The sequence below is a fragment of the Pyrus communis genome, chromosome 10, assembly GCF_041283825.1.
Source record: "Pyrus communis isolate YQ-2024b chromosome 10, ASM4128382v1, whole genome shotgun sequence".
NCBI lineage: Eukaryota > Viridiplantae > Streptophyta > Magnoliopsida > Rosales > Rosaceae > Pyrus > Pyrus communis.
This window is the reverse complement of record NC_142574.1, coordinates 28,983,456-28,989,455: the sequence shown is the minus strand read 5'-3', so window position 1 is coordinate 28,989,455 and position 6,000 is coordinate 28,983,456.

The following is a 6,000-nucleotide window of genomic DNA, read 5'->3' as shown; positions in this document are numbered from 1 at the left end:
TCTGATACCGTGTGTGGGGTTTTACCACAAAAAGCCTCAGTATTAGTTAGAGTGGAGTAATCCTATTTAAAGTCATTGTTTTTCTTTACCCCTATCAAGGACTGCTAACACGCTCCCTCACGTGTAACCCCATTTAGTGGTTCACACGTGAAGATCCACACATCGAAAAGTCTCTTTTCAAGATGTGACTCTTAAGAACTCAAAAGCCAGCTCTATGTTAAGAGTCCAAGGTTGTTTCCAAGCCCACACTTCCTCGTGACAAGTGTTTGGCTTGCACAGGCCCATAACCGTGGACTCTGATACCATGTTAGAATACACCGATACTGTCCCCAACTTTACCACCTGCCCAATCCGTCAGGTGTGAGGTTTTACCACAAAAGACCTCATTATTAATTAGAGTGGGGTAATCCTATTTAAAGTCATTGTTTTTCTTTACCCCACTGACATGGGACTGCTAACAGATTTGGCTGGAATATTGTTCAACAAGAACTGCAGTATATTGTTCAAGGGTATATATGAGACTGGTGTTAAAAAACAGAGGCTGGAAGTAACTGTTAATGTAATCACTGCTACCCTGAAACCAAAGCGTACTCTTCTAAGACTTTGCTCATTTATAAGATACAATCTTATTAAACATTATAGTGTTCTCAACATGTTTGAGAAGTTTTTTTTTATTTTTTATTTTTTATTTTTTATTTTTTATTATATCAATGCGTTATTACCAATTCATTGGCAAGCAATTTACTTGATTCTTGTGGCTGATATTGAGGACTAAGAGGTGTGGTTTTAGAATTACGCTACTTCCCCATGCACAAATATTTTCGAAACCAAAGAAAACGAGACTAAGAGATGCCATGCGCTGATGCGCAAAGGCAAAGGCATACGGGAGTTAGGGTACGTACTCTTAGACTTTTGCTTGAGGCTGGTATGAAATCGTTAATTTATGTAGTTCTTTTAGAAACACGATTAACAGGTCCATCAGCCTATATCTTATACTTACATCAATCTCTCCCACGGAAATGGGTACAAAATACTTAGAATGCTTAGTTCAACCTTATCAATCATGCTATTAATGGAAGAGGGAGATTTGAACTTAGAAACTTCTTTCAACATTGGAAAGAAATATACATCGCCAAGTGAAGAACTAGTTCATAGAAGCGTTTAATCAATGAAAGAAAAAGATTCGTAGAATTGAATTGGAGTCACGTTTGGACTAATATATTAGGAGCTTAATTTCATGCCAAATTGGCAAAAAAATACATAATTATATTTACAATTATAGTATACTCTTCCTAGTTCAATCTTGTAAATGTCACGTAGCGATTAGTTTATTAATCTTTATGTACACGAGGAAGACTAATTTCAATGTAAAATCTAATTTCTTGGCTACCCATGGTTATAGCCTAAGCTGAATTAGGTGACTAAGATTCATTGGATAAGTGTCCGACGAATTAGAAGAATTGTATGTCTTTCTTGCGGTGATGAGATTAGAAGCTTCAGTAGGATGGAATAAATCCCAGAACATATACTCACTTCTATTCTGGCATGGAGCTTTGGAAGGAAGACATTGGCCAGATTCATCTACTTGACAACAGTTTGTTTTGGTCACCTTGAATCCTGAAATATGAAAACAATACAAATTAATATAACACTTTAACTTGTTCTATTTATGAAAATATGGTATGTTTCAAAAAGAAGTTTCTACAGCCCCTTGCTAGTTTAACACTATCCGGGTACCGATGGAGATATAGCGACTCTTGCTCGTTTATCATTGTGCTAGGGCCACACAGTGCGCCACTTACATGTGACGACCTAGTTTTAGCGCAATTTCATTTCGTTAAAGTGAACATTATCGGGAGTTTTTCGTTAAAGTTCCCTACAAATAAACCAAACAACTACAAGGATGTTTTATCCTATGGTTTCTAGGCTAGATCTAAAAGAATATATGATAGGAACAAACAACTATAACAAGCACACAAAAGATATATATGGTGAACTGCCAATTTAGTCCTTGAAATATCACCTGAGTGAAATGTTAAGGGCTTATAAGCGAGAAAATGATGGTATTACATTCTAAAGTGTATGAAGTGACTTAGGTTGATGAAAAATTGAATAAAATAGCTTTGAAATAATAATAGGGATGAAATTAGCAATTTTTAATGAATGTAGGGACTTATTTTACCAAAAAAAATAATTTAGGGACCTAATTTTCATTAAGGTGATAGTTTATGGGCTAAATCGGCCCTTCACCCGTATATATATATATATATATATATATATATTGAGAGAGAGAGAGAGAGAGAGAGAGAGAGAGAGAGAGAGAGAGAGAGAGAGAGAGAGAGAGAGAGAGAGAGAGAGAGAGAGAGAGAGAGAGAAGATATGCAAGACCTAGTATGTCCACAGTGGTGCGGCCATTGCAAAATCTTCCAGTTGGTTCACCGGGAAAATCAATCCCGTCGGGCTTGTAGTTAACTATAGCAGATGTCGGAAGGAGGTTATTATTGCCATTGTCCGCCAATGAATCGCCAAAAATGAAGAAACAAGGTACTTGCGGCTTTCCATAAACAGGAGGAGATTGTGATAACATTGAAACCACCAAAACAACAATACTCATTACGAAATAAATTGCTGCTTCTTTTGCCATTGTGAAAGAAGGTGGTAGTAGTAGTAGGATACAGAGAGTATATATATTACCAGAACAAATCACGATGTGAAGAAAATGGAAAAGGGGGGAGAATATATATAGAGGGGCTTGGAGATGTTACATACGTGTGTAGCCAAAGGGAGTATTAGAGGACCCAATCTACTTATAGTCCAGAATCAAAATCGATTAGTTTTCCAATTAAGGGTTAATTAGGCTCCACGTTTAAGGCCTCACTGCCAAGGAAATTCAAAAGTGAAATAGTGAATACGTTGGACTTGAGGTTAATGAAGGACTGATCACATATTTTCTCATTTGGAAATGATGAGAAATGGTATTAAGATTATTTTGATTAGGAGGAATATCTTTTGCATTCATTCTCTCCTCAATTTCTATTTTACAAATTCACTACTTATTTCATTCTAAATATGTAAACGTGTAATTGATTGACTTATTTCAAACAAAGTGCTACTATGCCCACTCCATACTTTCATGTTTCCCACCTCATATTATATTTTCACCCTTCATAAAAAGTTTAAAAAATCAAACACTGTCTTCTCACCCATTATATTTTTAAAATATCCCTAACAACTTTAAGTTACAAATAAAATAAATATAAAGAATGATTGAATCTTGGAGATATTAGGAAAATGGAATAGTCAAGAACGTCCTCGCCCAACCTAGCCGAAAGCAACCACAACTAGACACCACACATGGTTAATAAGTGGGCAGAGAATTAAGACTATGGGGTGGGCACATATCAACACTCCTTCAATGTAACAACCCGTCCTGATTATTTAAACGGATTTTGAATCGAGAGGGTATTGTAGTAATTTTATTTGGAAATTGGGCTAGATATTTTATTTGTGCTTTTGGGTCTTACAGTGTGTGCCACATAGGGCCCAATTTCTTTTGGTTGTCCCCCGACCCTTTTTTCTTTTCTTCTTCTCGGTCCTATGAGCCCTCTTTCTAGTGGTCTCTCTCATAGCCCACTCTCCCTCTCATCTTCTTCTCCCCGAGTAGTGCACACACGGCTCCACACCCACACACTAACCTTCTCTCCCTAGGACCTCCTCACCTCCCTCGTTCCTTTTCTCCCTTTGCAATTGGGACGGTAACCCCATGAAAGCCGGTGCAAAACAGGGGGAAAATCCGGCGAGTTTCACCGTTCTTGACATTGGTAAGCTTCGGGACTCTCTTTAACCTTCCTTGTAGATTGAACAAACTCTAGTTAGGACTCATTTTAGGTGTTTGGTGAAGGTTTATAGTGAAAAGACCACGGGAAGGCTAAAACCAGTCTCCGACGAGAACCTGTGAGTTTCAGAGTGTTTTCCGGCCAACTCCGGCCACCATACATCATGAAAGTGCTACAAACTTCTTCCTTATCTCACAGGCTTCATTTTGATGTATAGTGTTGCAATGTTTGGTTGAGAATTGAGTTGACCAAAGCTGGGGAAGCTCCGACGTCCATTTTTCGTTGAAACCAGGCCTTTGGGCCATGCTAACCTAGGACCTAAAACCCATTGTCCTTGGGCCGGGCTATTAATCCCAAACCTGAAATCCTTTAGCCCAACTATAGGCCCAACTCAAAGACCCAGGCCCAAATACGAACCAAATGAAACCAGGACCTTGGGCCACAGAACCCGACCCAAAGTCTAGGCCCAGAACTGGCTGACCGGCCCAACCCAAATCGGAGGAACATTCTGTGGAATATTCTTATGTTGACTTTTTGTTGACTTTTCCAAAATTTATCCAGGACCCTTCTTAGGGTAATTCGACGTTCTGAATCCGTTTTTACGTCTGTTTTCCCAAATTCAATCATTTTAATATAGCTTTATTAATTGGACCCTTTATGTGCTTAGGTGCATTTATTGTGACATTTTTGGCTTCGCTAGTTTGCGTGGCTTTTCGACGGCGAAGTATATGTGAGTGGACCCCTTCTAAAATGCATGTTTTAGTAGTAGAAATGCATGCATGAAAAACATGATTTAATGGTTACGTTTTACGAAACATTTTATGAGTAAATTAGATTTACACTTTATGATTATCATGTTTTACTGAGAATATTTTAGAATATTATACTTTGTCGAATTTATGTTCTTTGTAGTATATATGATGGATGACTATATACTATTTATGGACATGTTTTTATACTCTTTGTAGTATATATGATGGATGACTATATACTATGAAGATGTTTTGAGATATGTTTATTTATGTTGGAAATATTATATTCAATGTTTTTGTGTTTATCTAGTAGTCACTAATATTCTGCCTACGGGCGATGATACTTATTGGCCTACGGGTCGAATGAAGATTTATATATTTGGCCTACGGGTCGAGTGATGTAGGGGCCTATGGGTCGATTATTATATCACTATTCAGCATACTATATACGATATATGTTCTGAGAAAGGTTTTATGGCATGCTAAGGTTTTCGGAAAACCTATTCCATATTATGCTATGAGTTTTCATAAAACTTTGGGGGTTAGTACATTATTGAATAACTATTTCAGTATTTTATATATATATATATATATATATATCAATTTGGTCCACTCATGTTTTGTTTTGCGCCCCCTCAGGACTTAGAATTGAAACGTACAATCTCACCGTCAAGGCGCTTCTGCATCGGCATCTTTAAGTCCTCTCAGTGTAGGACCCATCCTTTTGTTGATTCAATTTTATATTATTCTTTTCTAGTTTCTTGGATTAGTTGTATGCTCTAAACACGTTCCTCAATTGCATAAACGTTGTATTTAAATTTATAAGTATTGTTTATATTTATTATTTCTCATGCATCCTAATATGGCTTCATTACCTTCGGGTGTTGGCCAGCACGTGCCTACCTTAGTGTTTAGAGAATATCAAGGTTGGGCGTGTCATTCAAAAATTCATGCATCCTTTTAAATTGGCCAATAAGCTATTACCCAAGGACCTTTTAATATCTCTCAAGATAAAAGTTCAATTACAAAAAGAGAATGTTGGAACCTAAGACATCCAATGAGAATGAAGAATAAGGCAAGATAAATTACACATAAAGGCTTGGTCGTTGAATTACAATCGTTGCCTTACTCTCTTTTTGTGTGACATGGGTGGAAAAAAAAAAAAAAAAAAGATCCTCAAAGTAAAGTTGTCAAGCAAATGGTGCTTTATTGTAGTAGCGAAAAGTAACCATGTCTATACACCTTAGTGCCGGTTCTATCCCGGCTCCAGCCCACCTCCCCGTAACAAATAACAATTTAATCCAGTAATATTATCGTTTGTCCAAAAAAAAAAAAAGTAAAGTCATCGAACTACACATTTGAGGCTTGTATTATTGGTCCTTTTTTTTCACATAAAGTGATAGAAATTTATT